This window comes from Callithrix jacchus, chromosome 12 (assembly GCF_049354715.1).
Source record: "Callithrix jacchus isolate 240 chromosome 12, calJac240_pri, whole genome shotgun sequence".
In the NCBI taxonomy this organism is placed as follows: Eukaryota; Metazoa; Chordata; class Mammalia; order Primates; family Cebidae; genus Callithrix; species Callithrix jacchus.
The window spans coordinates 31,569,271-31,586,674 of NC_133513.1; the positions used below are offsets into that span (position 1 = coordinate 31,569,271).

General features: G+C 43.5%; 1 protein-coding gene across 4 annotated transcripts in view; it reads left to right on the forward strand.

Moving 5' to 3' along the window:
- Positions 1-8,356: 8,356 nt before the first annotated feature.
- The window catches only part of LOC100398456 (uncharacterized), a 149,780-nt gene continuing 140,732 nt past the window's right edge, over positions 8,357-17,404 (forward strand). For all 4 annotated transcript variants that reach the window (XM_078345222.1, XM_078345223.1, XM_078345233.1 and 1 more), the window contains exon 1: positions 8,357-8,442. The gene's annotated coding sequence lies outside the window, so the exon portion shown is untranslated. The remainder of the gene's footprint in view (positions 8,443-17,404) is intronic.

The window sequence follows — 17,404 nt, forward strand, 5'->3', positions numbered from 1 at the left end:
TGTCTACAATAAAAATTTTTATACAGAACCTACTGCCTCAAACTGAATCCAATCAAGAAAATAAGTTTCTATTGTATTAGTAACTCAAAATAAATTATCACCTTGAAAACTTGCTTTCCCACACTAAGGTAAGTTCAGGCTAGATTCAACACTCCAGAAATTTTTTTACTTTTAGAAGTGATGGCAGTTTTATAAAAAGAGAATATACTTCCACTGATGCCCTTACTGTGCTAAAACAAAGTCTTAAGAAAAGCAAGTAGACACCTTCATAACTATGAATGAGTCTGCTGAGGTAGTGTTTACAATTCTCTATGTCAGTTAGTGAATGTAAGAAGTACAGTGTTGGCTGGGCGTGGTGGCTCAAGCCTGTAATCCCAGCACTTTGGGAGGCCGAGGCGGGTGGATCACGAGGTCAAGAGATTGAGACCATCTTGGTGAACATGGTGAAGCCCCGTCTCTACTAAAAATACAAAAAAAATTAGCTGGGCGTGGTGGCGCGTGCCTGTAATCCCAGCTACTCGGGAAGCTGAGGCAGGAGAATTGCCTGAACCCAGGAGGCGGAGGTTGCGGTGAGCCGAGATCGCGCCATTGCACTCCAGCCTGGGTAACAAGAGTGAAACTCCGTCTCAAAAAAAAAAAAAAAAAAAGAAGTACAGTGTTAAAAGTGTTGTAAACTGTTACTCAGTGCAATTTATAGCCTGAGTCCATCCAGAATGGCAGTAAACAATTTGATGTCACATTATGGATTAATACACAGTGAAAAATAAACCAAAGAACCACAATATATCTATTCTTAACTTTTATAAACCATGTTTTATGGGTAACTTTTTAGTTTCCCCAAAAGGATGATAAATTTCAATATTTTGAATACATAATTGTTAATTTTGAGTTGGCACAGGTAAATTAACCAACTACCATTATGTTTTAGTACTAAGGGATATACCTTTCAATAAAGTTACTGAAGTGCAAAAAAAAAACCCATTTCTGTTGAAGTTCTTGTGTTGATAAACGTTTTCAATTCTCTTGGGCATATATGTAAAAGTGTATGATAAGTATATGGTTTGTATGGTAAGTGTATATTATAAATGTTTAAGAAACTGCAAAATTGGTTTTCCAAGTTTTTGTACTTATGTTGCATTCCTACCAGCAGTGAATGAGAGTTTCCATTGGCCAACATCCACAACCCCATTTAGCATTTTCCCTTGTTTTTTGTTTGTTTGTTTCTTTTTACCATTCTAATAGGAGTGTGAAAGTCTTCTAACATCTTATGGGGGTTTTAATTTGCATTTCTCTAATGACTAATGTTGTTGTGCATCTTTTCACATGCTTATATTGCCAGTCATATAGTCATATATATATATATATATTTTTTTTTTTTGAGTCAGATCCTCCCTCTGGCACCCAGGCTGGAGTGCAGTGGTGCCATCTCGGCTTACTGCAATCTCTGCCTCCTGGGTTCAAGTGATTCTCCTGCCTCAGCCTTCCCAATAGCTGGGACTAAAGGCCTATGCCACCACACCATGCTAATTTTTGTATTTTTAGTAGAGACAAAGTTTCACCATGTTGGCCAGGCTGGTCTCAAACTCCTGGCCTCAGGTGATCTGCCTGCCTCAGCCTCCCAAAGTTCTGTGATTACAGGCATGAGCCACTGGGCCTGGTCCCCAGCCATACGTCTTTTTTAGTGAAATGTATGTTCAGAACTTTCGCCCATTTTAAAATTGGATTTTTCCTTGTGGTTTTGTTTAAGAATTTTTTATATAATGCTTTGTCAAAAATGTGATTAGCAAATATTTTCTACCAGTGGGTGCTTGCCTCTTCATTCTCTTTTTTTTTCCTCCACACAGTATCTTATTTCAGCGGAAAAAGTTTTAATTTATCAATTTTTTCTTTTATAAATTGTGAAGTTTGTGAAAATTTAAAAACTCTTTGCCAGCCAGGTGCAGTGGTTCACACCTGTAATCCCAGCACTTTGGGGGGCCGAGGTGGGCAGATCATGAGGTGAGGTAGGCAGATCATGAGGTCAGGAGTTTGAGACCATCCTGGCCAACATGGTGAAACCCCAACTCTACTTTAAAAAAAAATTAGCTGGGTGTGGTGGCATGTGCCTATAATCCCAGCTACTGGGGCAAGGGCGCTGAGGCAGGGGAATAGCTTGAACCCGGGAGGCAGATTTGCAGTGAGCTGAGATCGCGCCACTGCACTCCAGCCTGGCGACAGAGCGAAACTCCGTGTAAAAAAGAAAAATAATTCTTTGCCTAATCAAGGTCACAAAGATTTTCTCCCATGTATTCATCTATAAATTGTAGAATTTTAAGTTTATTTAATCTTATAATCCATTTTTGAGATAATTTTTACTTGACATTGAAATATAAGTCTAGAAGTTAATATTCTTGTTTGTTTGCATATGTATGTGTTTTGTTTTTTCCAAGGTGGAGTTTCACTCTTGTCGCCCAGGCTGGAGGGCAGCAGTGTGATCTCAGCTTACCGCAACCCCCACCTCCTGGGTTTAAGCAATTCTCCTGCCTCAGCCTTCGAAGGAGCTAGCATTACAGGTGTGCAACACCAAGCCCAACTTACGTTTTGTATTTTTAGTAGAGCTGGCATTTCACCATATTGGCCAGGCTGGTCTCAAACTCCTGACCTTGTGATCTGCCCACCTTGGCCTCCCAGAGTGCTGGGATTGCAAGCGTGAGCCACTGTGCCCGGCCTGCATATGTATGTTTAAATGTTCCAGTACCATTTATTAAAAGGACTATCTTTTCTCTACTGAATTGTCTTATGCACCTGTGTCAAAAATCAAATGACCACATTTCTGTGGGTTTATTTCTAAGCTTTCTAGTCTGTTTTACTGATCTATGTGCTACGGTTTGGATGTGTTCTCAAAAGTTCATGTGGTGGCAACTTTATCCCTAATGCAACAGTATTGAGAGGTGGGACCTACTAGAGGTAATTAGAGGCAGAGCCCTCATGACTGGATTAAGTCCCTTAACTTGGTAGTAGGTTTCTTTCAAAAAGATGAGTTCAGCCTCTTTCCCTATCTCACCATGTGCTGTCTCTGCTATATTATGACATAGCAAAAAGGCCCTCACCAGATGTAGCCTCTTGATCTTGGATTTCCCGGTATCCGGAACCATGAGCCACATAAACTTCTGTTCATTATACATTACCCAGTAATGTCGTTCGGATATTTGAGCCCACCCAAATCTCACATTGAAATGTCATCCCCATTGTTGGAGGTGGGTCCTGGTGGGATGTGTTGGGGTCATAGGGGCGGACCTCTCATTGCTTGATGCTGTCCTTGCAATAATGAGTGAATTCTCATGAGATCTAGCTGTGTAAAAGTGTGTGGTACCTCTCCCTCGATTCTCTCTTTTTTGCTTCTTCCTTCATTGTGTGATGTGCCTATTCCCATTTCACCTTCTGCCGTGATAAGTTTCCTGAGGTTTCCCTAGAAGGAGATGCAGGTACTATGCGTCCTGTAAAGCCTGCAGAACTGTGAGCCAATTAAATATCTTTTCTGGTAAATTATTCAGTCTCAGGTGTTTATTTATCGCAATGCAAGAACAGCCCAATATACTAAGTCTGTGGTTTATGTTATAGAAGTATGAAATGGACTAAGACAGAATATTGGTGCTAGAGAGTAGAGTTTTGCTATAACAAATACCAGAAAATGTGAGAGTAGCTTTGGAATTGTGTAGTTAATAGAAGATAGAAGAATTGGGAGAGAGGTTAGAAAAGTCTATGTTGCTATGAAACGAACATTAAGGGTAATTCTGGTGAGGGCTCAGAAAACAAAAATAGCTACAGGGGAAGTCTGAGTCTTAAGTGGTCATGACCAGAATGCTGTTGGAAATATGGATGGTAAAGGCCTTTATAATGAGGTGTCAGACAGTAATGAAGAATATCTTATTAGAAACTGGAGCAAAGGGTATCCTGTTACAAAGTGGCAAAGAAATTGGCTGAATTATGGTTGTGTCTCAGAGCTTTACGAAAGGCAGAATTTTAGACTAATGAACTAGGATATGTGGACGAAATTTCCTTTCCTTTCTTTTTTTTTTGGAGACAGAGTTTTGTGCTTGTTGCCCAGCCGGGAGTGCAGTAATGCGATCTCAGGTCACTGCAACATCCACCTCCTAGGTTCAAGCAATTCTCCTGCCTCAGCTTCCCAAGTAGCTGGGATTATAGGTGCCTGCCACCACGACCGGCTAATTTTTTGTATTTTTAGTAGAGATGGGGTTTTACCCTGTTGGCCAGGCTGGCCATGCTGGTATCGAACTCCTCAGCTCAGATGATCCACTTGTCTTAGTCTCCCAAAGTGCTGGGATTACAGGCGTGAGCCACTGCACCCGGCCTAGTGGAAGAAATTTCTAAGCAAAAATCTCAAAGGAGCTCCATGGCTACTCTTTTTTTTTTTTTTTTTTTTTTTTTTGATGAGGTCTTGTTCTGTCCCTCAGGCTAGAGTGTAATGGTGTGATTTCTCTTCACTGCAACCTCTGCCTCCGGGGTTCAAGAGATTCTCCTGCTTCACTCTCCCAAGTAGCTGGGATTACAGGTGTGCATGACCATGTCTGGCTAATTTTTGTATTTTTAGTAGAGACAGGGCTTCACCATATTTGTCAGGCTGGCCTCAAACTCATGACTTCAGGTGATCCGCCCACCTGGGCCTCCCAAAGTGCTAGGATTACAGGCATGAGCCACTGTGCCCAGCCTAAGCTACATGGCTACTTTTAATAGCATATAGTAATATGCAAGAAGATAGAAATGATTTAGAGACAAAATTTATAATGAAAAAAGAAGCAGAATAGAAAGATTTGGAAAATTTGCAGACTGGCTGTGTAAAAAATCTAAAGGCATCTTTAGGAGGGCCAACCAAGGGTGTGGCCAAATGACCATTTGCTAAGAAGACTGGTACTGATGGAAAGAAGCCAGGTGCTAGTCATCAAAGTGGTGGGAGAAAGACTGGGAAGGCATTTGAGAAATCTTTGAGGCTGTCCCTCCAATTTAGGACCCTTAGGACCAGGTGTCCAGCAGGCACCCACAGGACCTCAGCATTTGCTGCCCTGTGCCACATTCCAGTGCACTGCTTCTTAGTCACTCCAACCATGGTTCAGATGGGCCCAGCAGTAAGCCTTGATGGTGCCCGCATTCTACAGATGGTAAGGTGGTTATGTATGCTCTAATTCTTCAGATGGCAAGGTGACCACATAGGTTCAGCTCAAGCAGTAAGTACTGTACCACACGGCACAAATAGTAAGCCTTGATGATGAACACATGCTGCAGAAGACAAGGTGGCTATGGAGGCTCTAATTCTTCAGATGGCAAGGTGGCTACATATGGTTAGCTCCCCACTGGGCCCTACTGACATGAGGGGTAGAAAGAAAGTGGAGCACTGACTTGTACTATCTTGTTCGATTTCACTGAGCCAGGTGAAGATGGACGCTTAGCTGGCACTGTACCCCTTTATCATTATTTTGGCAAGGGGAACAAAACTACCTGCTTCCCCCATGTGAGATATGGAAGATTAGTTTCTGGATCAGCCCGTTAACACTATTCCAGGAGGTCAGCTGGAGAACCTTCTGCTTCTTGATAAGTAGGGATAGAAGATCAGCTCCCTGTTTGGGTTGCCAATATCACTCAACAGGAGAACATGGAGCACTGCCTGCTCCTACCAGGAAGGGAATGGAGGATTAGTGGGGGAATCAGAGCACTACCACCTGCTTTCACAGGGCAGGATAGTGGGTGGGTTCTGTTAGGCTGTTCTTTTTCTGGTCCTTTGGCTAGAGGATAAGGCTCTTTAGGCTCCCCCCACCACTCACCTTTTTTTGTTGATGTGGTCTTTTGGAGGCTTCTGTAGTGCTCTATGATATCTGGGAGGCAATAAGAAAACCCATGGAACTCATCATATTGCTGAAGACCCAAGGTCCCTGGGCAGACAGACTGCCTTCTTCTACCTGTCAGTCTTATTTATTTATTTTTTTTTTTTGAGACAAGGTCTGCCTCTATCACCCAGGCTGGAGTGCCGTGATGTGATCTTGGCTCACTGCAACCTCTGCCTCCTGAGCACAAGCCACCCTCCCACCTCAGCCTCCGGAGTAGCTGAGACTACAGGCACACACCACCATGCCAGACTAATTTTTGTATTTTTTGGTAGAGACTAGGTTTCGCCATGTTTTCCAGTCTGCTCTCGGCCTCCCAAAGTGCTGCGATTACAGCTGGGAGCCACTGTCCCAGCCTCTACCTTTCAGAGTCTTTCTATGCATGTCTGCTGTATTATATCTAGGATATTTTAAATCTAAGAGAGTACAACTGTTAGGAGCAGGATTACTCCGTCTTGGCCAGAACAGAAGTTCTGCACAATCAAATTTTGTGTTTGATTTTAGCAATATCAGCTTTATGGCAATAAAGAATAAGAGCTTCTTCTAGGACTGTCGTGGAAGCTAGCTGGCTCTCAATCCATGATTTGAGCTGAGCAATGACATACACGAGTTTATTTTCTGTTTGTTTTGCTCAAGAACATTCAAATGTTTTGAAGAACATTTCTGTTTTGCTCAAGAACATTCAAATGATTCTACACCACAGTCCTTATCATCACATTACTGCAATTAACTGTCATGCCCTCAAGGCATGTGCTTCAGTTGGCACCTCATACACAATAGCTTTATTAGTTGTGATGCCTCTGCATGCAGTGGGTTAAACATAACTTACCATTGGCAAGATCAGTATTGTACTCACAGTGAAAGGCACAGCCAAACCAGTGCCAAAATTCCATCTTTAAATGTCTGAGAGACCACTCCTTGTACAATTTCTGTGGTTAGAACAATGCATTAGTAATTAGTAATTGGGGCTTAGGGATTTTAATATAAAGAATTAGTAATTATAACAGCAGATTGTAGTAATGAAGGATCGACTGGTAAGAAATAAAGAGAACTCTAAAGAATAAATAAATATTCACAGAATTTACATGTAATATTTATAAGAAACGTGGCCGGGTGCGGTGACTCATGCCTGTAATCCCAGATTTTGGGAAGCTGAGGCAGGCGAATCCCGAGGTCAGGAGTTCAAGAACAACTTGACCAACAAGGTGAAACCCCGTCTCTACTAAAAATATAAAAATTAGCCAGGCATGATGCCACGCACCTGTAATACCAGCTGCTCAGGAGGCTGAGGCAGGAGAATCATTTGAACTCGGGAGGCGGAGGCTGCAGTGAGCCGAGATCACGCCACTGCACTCCAGCAGAGGCGACAGAGCAAGACTCTATCTCAAAAATAAATACATTTTAAAAATTAAAATAATAAAAAAAGAAACGTTAGAACTGTGCCTTATATATTCCTTTTTTTTTAATTAATTTGAGACCGAGTCTCACCCTGTTGTCCAGGCTGGAGTACAGAGGCACTATTTCCGCTCGCTGAAACCTCCTCCTGCCGGGTTCCAGTGATTCTCGAGCCTCAACCTCTTGAGAACCTGGGACTACAGGCTCGCACCACCACGCCCAGCTAATTTTTTTGCATTTTTTTGGGTATATGTATATATTTTGCCACGGAGTCTCGCTCTGTTGTCCAGGCTGGAGTGTAGTGGGGCCATCTTGGCTCACTGCAACCTCAGCCTTCCGGGTTCAAGTAGTTCTTTGCTTCAGCCTCCCGAGTAGCTGAAGCCACCACCATGTTCGGCTAATTTTTGTATTTTTAGTATAAACAAGGTTTCACCATCTTGGCCAGGCTGGTCTTGAACTCCTGAACTCGTGATCCACCCGCACTGGCCTCCCACTGAGCCGGCCCCCTTCCCCAGCTTTTTTTTTGAGTTTCGCTCTTATTGCCCAGGCTGGAGTGCAATGGTGCAATCTCGGCTCACTGCAGCCTCCGCCTCCCAGGTTTGAGCGATTCTCCTGCTTTAGCCTCCGGAGTAGCTGGGATTATAGGCATGTGGTACCACGCCCACGTGGTTGTGTGTGCCCGGCCTAACATTTCTGCTTCTATTCGGGGATACAAGTGCAAGTTTGCTGCATAAATATATTGCAAAATCGCGAAGTTTGGGCTTCTAGTGTACCTATCACTCAAATAATTATTTCTTTTATTGTTTACTTTTAGACACTTAATTTTATTACTAATATTTTAATGTTTTAGTCTTTAACTTTCTCATTATTCGCATTGATCTACATCTTCGCTTCCTTCGGCACACAGGCTGGGAACGTTCCGACTTTCCCTAAGGTCGTGGGCGAGCAGGCTTCTGGGAAATGGAGTCTCACGTTCGTTGGCTCAGCGCGCATGCTCAGGAGACATTTTTTTTTTTTTTTTTTGTCTCCCTCCCCCCCCCCCCCCCGTCCCACCCTGCCCCCAACTCAACCTTCTGCGCCGGTGCAATCGGCGTAGGGGTTGCCTTTGGGAAGATTCTTCGGCTTCAAGGTGGAGACAGACCCGGGGTCCTTAGGTCTGTTCGCCACTCAGGTACGGCGCAGATTGGAAGCGACGGGTGATCTGCGGGGATGGGAATTGCTGCGCGGCTTGGGCAGCGGGTGGCAGGGCGGGCGGGAGGCGGTGGGCTCCCGGCGGTGGGAACTCTGGCGCCTGCGCGCGAGCCCAGAGGGTGAGGGCGGCTAGGTCGAGGTAGGGGTAGGGGGTCGGGTGTCGGAGGTCCAAGGTAGGGCGTGGGGAGCGCGGGGCGCTGGAACCGGCGGTCGCGGGCGCTGGAGACTACGGAGTATGTCTGGTCCGACCCCTGGCAGAGCGGGCAGTGTGGACCAGGCGGCTGCGGGAGGGGTCGGAGGATCCATAATGCCGGGCGGCACGGGTGTGAAAGAATTGTCCATTGAGAGAGATTAACAGGTGAGACTTGATTTACTTGTTTGTGAAACCGGGGAATTAATACCGCCTCAGGGAGCTGTACGGAGGATTCAGGAAAGTGATGGCAGTGGCCGCAGTCAGTCACAGCAACTGCTTTTAGTGGAAACACGTTTCTTACTAGTTTATTCTTCTAACCTCGTTCTCAGGTCAGTATAACTCCCGCTCCAACAAATAAGGAAAGGAAACCAAGAGGAAAGTGTTGTGCCCAGAGTCACAGCTAGCAGCTAACATACTAGAGGACGAACTCAAACGTTTCTTTCTCCAAATGCCGTGTTCTGATTTACTGTCCTGCTTATAAAAGCCAGCGTTGCTTCCTCCACAGCAGTTAGCAGAAATAAAGTGTGGAGAAATAATTTGAAGGATTGACTCTTACCATGTAGCAGTTCTGTTTTTCGGATTTCCAGATATGTCTTCGGAGCTCTTGGGACAGACGGCATATTGTTCCCGAGTTAGGTCTGCGCAGTCCAGACTGGTCTATGCTCTCAGTTCTCAATTGCCTTAGTTTGTGTTTATTGAAGGTCTGATCTGAGAGTCTGTGGTACAGAAAATATTCAGAGTTAAACTGTGGCGCTGAGTGAGGATTCCAGTTAAAATGAATTTGTCCTTTAGGTGCATTTCTTATCTTCCTTGGAGCAAAGCACCCCTTGTGAAATAAGACATCTTGAGGAAGAAGATCCATATGAAAAAGAACCACTCCAAATCGGAATGAGCTTCCGAGCAGAAGCAGTAGCTCCCAGAAAGGAGCAGATTTACTAGATTTGCACACAATGCTCAGAATGAGTAACATTTGATTTATGTAGCCACATCCAGAAGCCATGACACACGGAGGGTCTGCGCCAGATTTCAAAAGAGAGTAGGAAAGTGGGCTGAGAGGAATGAAGGAGGGGTTAGGCCATGCAGTAAGTAGAGGGGATTTGGGAGACATGCTGTGGGGAAAGTGGTTTCAGGGCTAGCTAGAGCTGAGTAAATTCTGATTCCACCAATCCCAGTATAGCCCCCACTCTTTTTTCCATTCACTCTTCCCAGATCCCAAGATCTTTGCATTCCATGAATCTGACATGTAAAGATATGCTGATAAATTCCTTTCTTCTGACATTGTAGGACAGTAGTACAAGACAGGTTTTCTGTTTGTCTTGTTCCAGGTTGGGAAAAATTGACCCTGAGAGTGTAAGTGAATTTTCCTGGCTTTGCGTTAGTGGCAGAGCTGAGAGTAGACTTGAGCCTCCTGACAGGCAGGCTGGTGCTGATCACATTATCACTGTTGTAACAGACATCTTTAAAAGGCAACCTTTTGAGAAGCTACATATACTGTAGAAAAACAGTTTAAGTGACCTTACTTTAAAGTGCTTCCAATCCTTTTTTTCATAGCTTTGGGTGAGTTCTTTTAAATCAAGGAGTAAAACAAGGGGGAAAAAATCCATGTTCGATGAAACTTCTGATGAAGGCTTACTTAGCTTTACTTCATTTAGTGTGTTGTGATTCGTTTAACCATTTTTGTTATAATTGTTTTATTTCTTTGAGAACACAAAGTGGTACACATGTTTTAAAACATCAGTCGAAAACAGTTACATCCACTCAGTTAAAAAAAAAAAAGACACATCCAAGCTCCATGTGATCATTTCACTGTCACCATTGAACACATGGGTGCATCTTAATGGGTTTCTTCCTGCCTCTTCTCCAGGTTGAAAGGGATGTTCTCCCACAGAGAGACATTTTACCCAGGTGATGTTTGCAATTTTGTAGGTAGGCAATCCAAAGTGGCAAAGCATTTCATACCTCTAGTGATTTCATTTCTTTTTTAAAATCCTAGGTAAACCTTCAGAGATTTCTACATTTTTCCACGATCAGCAGAAAATGAAGAAATCTTATATGAGTTGATGAAGTAATTCTGTACTTTGTTTTACAGTGGATCTTAGCAGGTTGACCCTTATACTTAAAATGGAAAAGTCAAAATACGTACAATTAACTTCAAAGAAACAGGGTAACACAATGATTCTCAAACTTTTAGTGTACATAAAAGTAATTTGGAAAGTTCGTTTAAACAGAACAGTGCCTGAGAATTTTCCTCCTCTTTTTTTTTGAGACTGAGTCTCACCCTGTCGCCAGGCTGGAGTGCAGTCGTGCGATCTTGGCTCACTGCAATCTCTGCCTCCCAGGTTCAAGTGATTCTCCTGCCTCTGCCTCCGCCTCCCGAGTAGCTGGGATTGCAGGCGTGCGCCACCACACCCAGCTAAGTTTTGTATTACCATGTTGGCCAGGATGATCTTGGTCTTCTAACCTCATGATCCACCTGTCTTGGCCTCCCAAAGTGCTGGGATTACTGATGTGAGCCACTGTGCCCAGCCAAGAATTTCCCTTTTTAACAAGATTGCAGGTGATGATGCTAGTTTTCAGGTCTATAGGCCAATAGCATTGGAGTAGCAGATCAGTAGGGCAAAGTTGGCATATATATGTTATATATATATATGTGTACTATGTGTATATATACATCTATACACACAGATACAGATATCTGCATATGTGTATATATACATACACACGTCATCTGGAGTTAGACCATTATCAGATTTGAGTTGCAAATACTTCTGACCTTTCTGGTAGCTATGGCAAAGAGAGTGATCTGTTACATGGCTTTCACTGCTGACGAGAATGAAGCTACCTGATTCCTTTTGGTACGTATGTAAAGTCTGATACTAAAGGCTGAAAAAAAAATTTTTTTTTTTATGCTCTTTATACGACGATGGACAGCCTTCTGGTGGCAACCATGAAATAAATACCTGTAATTCTTCAGTGAAAGCAAAAAGCAATGTACTAAGCAATACTGAGTTAATGAAGCTTTTCAAGGAGTACATTACTAGAGCCCATGTAAATGGCTTTCAGATAGTCTAGTTTTTTTTTTTCCTGGATAAAACTTATAGAGAATAAATGGACTGTTTCAGTTTAAAATAACTTTCCAAAATTCTTAGTCTTGCTCAATCTATAGAATATTCAATAAGAGATTTTTTTCTGGCAAATGTTTTTGCACTTAATCAAATTTTCAACTCGTGCTTCATGCAGAATACATCATTCCCTACCATTTATCGGAATTTGGTCTCTAAACATCACTAATGATAAATTTGTTTTGGAATATATTTAATGTAAAATTAACCATTTAATGTGCACTATTCAGTGGCATTTAGCATAGTCACAATGTTGCATAACTGCCATCACTATGTAGTTCCAGAACATTTCATCATTCCTAAAGGAAGCCTATGCCTGTTACAGTCACTTTCCATTCACCCCTGAGTGCAGTCCTTCACAACCAGTAATATATTTTTGTCTCCATGGACTTGCCTATTCTGAGTATTTTATATGAATGTAATAATATACTATGTGCTTTGCTTGGTTTTTTTGTTGGTTTGTTTGTTTTTTGAGATGGAGTCTTGCTCTGTTGCCAGGCTGGAGTGAAATAGCGCAATCTTGGCTCACTGAAACCTCCGCCTCCTGGGTTCAAGCGATTCTTCCGCCTCAGCCTCCCGAGTAGCTGGGACCACAGGCGTGTGCCACCATGCCCTGCTAATTTTTGTATTTTTAGTAGAGACGGGGTTTCACCATGTTGGCCAGGATGGTCTCGATCTCTTGACCTCATGATCCACCCCCCTCGGCCTTCCAAAGTGCTGGGATTACAGGCGTGAGCCACCGACACCGGCCACTTGTTGTTGTTGTTTTTTTTTAATAGAGTGTAGTGGCTGAATCATAGCTCACTGTAGCCTTGAACTCCTGGGCACAAGCAGTCCTCCCACCTTGGCCTCCCAAAGTGGTGGGATTATAGGACTGAGTCACTGTGCCTAGCCAATATGTGTTTTATGTGTCTGTCGTTCACTTAGTATAATGATTTCAAAGTTCATGTGTATTGTGGCATGTATTAGACCTCATTCCTTTTTATTGCTAAATAATCTCTTACATGGATGTGCCTCAGTTTGTTTATTCATCAGCTGATGGATGTTTGGGTTGTTTATACCTAATGGCTGTTGTGAATAGTAGATCTATGAATATCTGTATATAAGTTTTTGTTTGAACACCCGTTTTCAGTCTTGTGTGTATCTACCTAGAAGTAAAATTGCGGCGTCAAATATTTTGTCTTTTACTGAGGAATCACCAAACTTTTTCACAGCACTGTGTAATTTTACATTTCCACCAACAATGTTTGAGGATAACAGTTTCTCCCCATCCTCGGCAACACTTGTTACTACTTTTTAAAATTGTAGCCATTCTAGTGTGTGTGAAGTGGTTTCTCATTGTGGTTTTGATTTGCTTTTTCCTTGTGACTAATGCACTTGAGCACCTTTTCCTGTGCTTCTTGGCCATTTGTATATCTCTTTTGCAGAAATGTCTATTCAAGTCCTTTGTCTGTTTTTAAATTGGGTTTATTCTAAGAGTATTTTATTAGATAATACGATTTTCAAATATTTTCATTCTGAGTTATCTTTTCATTTTCTTGATAGTATCCTTTAATTCATAAAAGGTTTTAATTTTGATGAAGTCTGGTGAATGTACATTTTCTTTTGTTGCACATACTTTTGATGTTATATCTAAGAATCCATTGCCAAACCTAAGGTCATAAAGGTTTACTTCTATATTTTCTTCTAAGAGTGTTATGGTTTTAGTGCTTACATTTAGGACTTTGACCTATTTTGAATTAATTTTTGTTTATAGTGTGAGGAAGTGATCCAACTTCACATTTATTTGCCTGTGGATATCCAGTTGTCCCAACAACAATTTTGAGAAGACTATTCTTTCTTTCATGTATGGTCTTGGCACCCCTGTTGAGAATCAGTTGACCGTAGAAGTATGCATTTCTTTTTGAACTCTTAATTGTGTTTAGTTGATCTATATGTCCTTTTTTGAGCCAGTTCCATACTGTTTTCTTTACTGTAGCTTCGTAGCAATTTTGAACCCAGAAGTGTGAGTTCTGATTTGTTTATTTTTGTCAAGATTGTTTTAGCTCTTCAGGATCTCTTGCAATTCCAGGAGTTTGACTGTCATGTCCATTTTTGCAAAAAGGGTAATTGGATTTTGTATTGAATCTGTAGAACTCCTTGGGATGTATTGACTTCTTAATCATGTTAAGCATTCTATTGATGAACAAGGAATATCTTTCCCTTTTTTGGGATCTTTAATTTCTTTCAGCAAAGTTTTGTGATTTTCAGTGTATAAGTCCTAGACCTCCTTGGTTAAATCTGTTCCTAAGTATTTTATTCTTTTGATGCTATTGTAGTTAGAAGTTTTTTTTTTTTTTTTTTTTTAATTGTTTATTGGATTTTAGGTTTTGGGGTACATGAGCAGAGCATGTAAGACAGTTGCGTAGGAACACACATGGCATTGTGCTTTTCTTTCCTTCTCCCCTTCACCCACATTTGGCATTTCTCCCCAGGCTATCCCTCCCCACCTCCCCTTCCCACTGGCCCTCCCCTTTTCCCCCCAATAGACCCCAGTGTTTAGTACTCCCCTTTCTGTGTCCATGTTTTCTCATTTTTCATCACCCACCTATGAGTGAGAATATGCGGTGTTTCATTTTCTGTTCTTGTGTCAGTTTGCTGAGGATGACGTTCTCCAGATTCATCCATGTCCCTACAGACGACACAAACTCATCATTTCTGATTGCTGCATAATATTCCATGGTGTATATGTGCCACATTTTTCCAATCCAGTCTATTATCAATGGGCATTTGGGTTGATTCCAGGTCTTTGCTATTGTAAACAGTGCTGCAATGAACATTCGTGTACATGTGTCCTTATAGTAGGACGATTTATAGTCTTTTGGATATATACCCAGTAATGGGATTGCTGGGTCAAATGGAATTTCTATTTCTAAGGCCTTGAGGAATCGCCACACTGTCTTCCACAACGGATTTTATTTTTCCTTCACTTCTGAAGCTCAGTTTGGCTGGATATGAAATTCTGGGTTGAAAGTTCTTTTCTTTAAGAATGTTGAATATTGGCCCCCACTCTCTTCTGGCTTGTAGTGTTTCTGCCGAGAGATCTGCTGTGAGTCTGATGTGCTTCCCTTTGTGGGTGACCCGACCTTTCTCTCTGGCTGCCCTTAGTATTTTCTCCTTTATTTCAACCTTGTTGAATCTGACGATTATGTGCCTTGGGGTTGCTCTTCTTGCGGAATATCTTTGTGGTGTTCTCTGTATTTCCTGCATTTGAGTGTTGGCCTGTCTTGCTAGGTGGGGGAAATTTTCCTGGATGATGTCCTGAAGAGTATTTTCCAGCTTGGATTCATTCTCTTCGTCTCCTTCTGGTACACCTATCAAACGTAGGTTAGGTCTTTTCACATAGTCCCACATTTAGACTTTGTTCATTCCTTTTTGTGCTTTTTTCTCTGATCTTGGTTTCTCATTTTATTTCATTCAGTTGGTCTTCGACTTCAGATATTCTTCCTTCTGCTTGGTCAATTCGGCTATTGAAACTTGTGCATGCTTCACGAAGTTCTTGTATTGTGTTTTTCAGCTCTTTTAATTCATTCATATTCCTCTCTAAGTCATCCATTCTTGTTATCATTTCCACATATCTTTTTTCAAGTTCCTTAGTTTCTTTGCATTGATTTAATACATGTTCTTTTAGCTCACCGAAGTTTCTCATTATCTACCTTCTGAAGTCTAATTCCGTCATTTCGTCACAGTCATTCTCTGTCCAGCTTTGTTCCCTTGCTGGTGAGGAGTTTTGGTCCTTTCTAGGAGGCGAGGTGTTCTGGTTTCGGGTGTTTTCCTCCTTTTTTCGCTGGTTTCTTCCCATCTTTGTGGATTTATCCTCTTGTCGTCTGCCTAGTTGCTGACTTTTCGATTGGGTCTCTGAGTGGACCCCCAGAGTGTTGATGATGAAGTATTTCTGTTACTTGGTTTTCCTTCTACCAGTCTAGCCCCTTCGCTGTACAACTGCTGAGGTCCACTCCAGGCCCTGCTTGTCTGGGGTACACCTCTAGCAGCTGTGGCACAGTGAGGGATGCTACCAGTTACTTTTTCTGCTATCTTTGTCCCAGGATGATGCCTGCCAAATGTCAGTCTTTTGGATATAGTGGGGTCAGGGAGCTGCTTGAGGAGACAGTCTGTACTTTATAGGAGCTCAATTGCTGAGCTGTGAGCTCTGTTGTTCATTCAGGGCTGTTAGGCTGCTGTGTTTGATTCTGCTGCAATAGAGCTCATTAAAAAAACCCTTTTTTTCTCAAATGCTCTGTGTTGGGGTGTTCGGGCTTTATTTTTCGATGTCCGCTGAGGTGTCCTGCCCAGCTAGGAGGCAGACTGGCCACTGTTTGCCTGCCAAGGCTCCGCCCTGCTTTTGTGTGGTTCGCCCTGTTGCTGCAGGCTCTGCTGTTCTGCTGTGGTCTCCGCCATGCCCTGCGGCGGAGTCTCTCTGTTGTAGCGGGTTGTCTCGGCAACAGCAGGCTGCGTCAGCAATGGGCGCGTATCTCGGTTGGGGCGGGTTGCCTCGGTAATGGTGGACGCTCCTCCCCCACAGAGCGTCTTGGACCGTCTGCCCGGGGATTGTTTGAAATCGCGGTTTTTTTCGTCCGACTGGGCTACCCCGAACGCTCTGTCCCTGCAATCCCATGGGCTGGCCCACTGTCCAAGTCTTGTTCAGTCTCAATTCCAGCCCTCTCAAGTCTCAGGTTGCCGGTTCAACAGGGCACCCGGACAAGCGCGCCCTGTGGGGAGCGCTGGGGGTGGCCGGCCGCCGCCACCCCGGCTGCCGGCTTCGCCAGGCAGAGGTACTGCCTGGTGTCCCGCGTCTCCTTTATAGTTGGGAGTTTCCCCGTTCCGTGGGCAACAAAGATCAGTCTGGAAATGCAGCTCCGACTCACCTCTCCGCGGATTCAACGAGAGCTCCAATCCTGGGTTGTTCTCACAGCGCCATCTTGAGTCCTCCCCCCCCTTTTTTTTTTAAGTTGAGCAGTTGACTCTCTCCTGGGTGTTGCAATTTCCTGCTGAAAGGGCACCGGGATCTGTGTGATTTCCCGTGCAGCGACCCACTGCACCGGCTGGAACCACATTGCTGCCTGGGAATCTCCTGGTCTGGGTTTCTGTTTAAGTCCCGTTTAATCAGATGAATGTGCTAATCTGCTTTCTGAAATCTCCAATTGCCGGTTTAACAGGGCAACCAAGGCCGAACAATTCAAGATGGCTTATCACTAACATCAAAGGATTGCAGCTTCTAGTCAAAGCACAGACAACGAGAGGACACCACACTTTCAGACAAATTTTCGTTGCTCACGGAGCAGAAGATTCCAGGTGGAAGAGCCGCACGGGTGGCCAACGCGACTCTTGTGACCGGCGCAGCAGTTTTGCCGGCACCTCGGCGCGGCTGTTCTTGGTGCAGAGTAAACGGGACTGGTTCCCCTTCTGAGCGAGGTTCGGAGGAGCTGCACAGGTCGCCAGTGCGGCTCTTGAGGCCGGTGCAGCGGCTTTGCCGACACCTTGGCGCGGCAGCTCTTGGTGCAGAGTAAACGGGACTGGTTCCCCTTCTGACCGAGGTTTGGAGCTCCGGGAAGGCAGAGTCGCCTATTACGGACTCAAGAAGGAAGCCA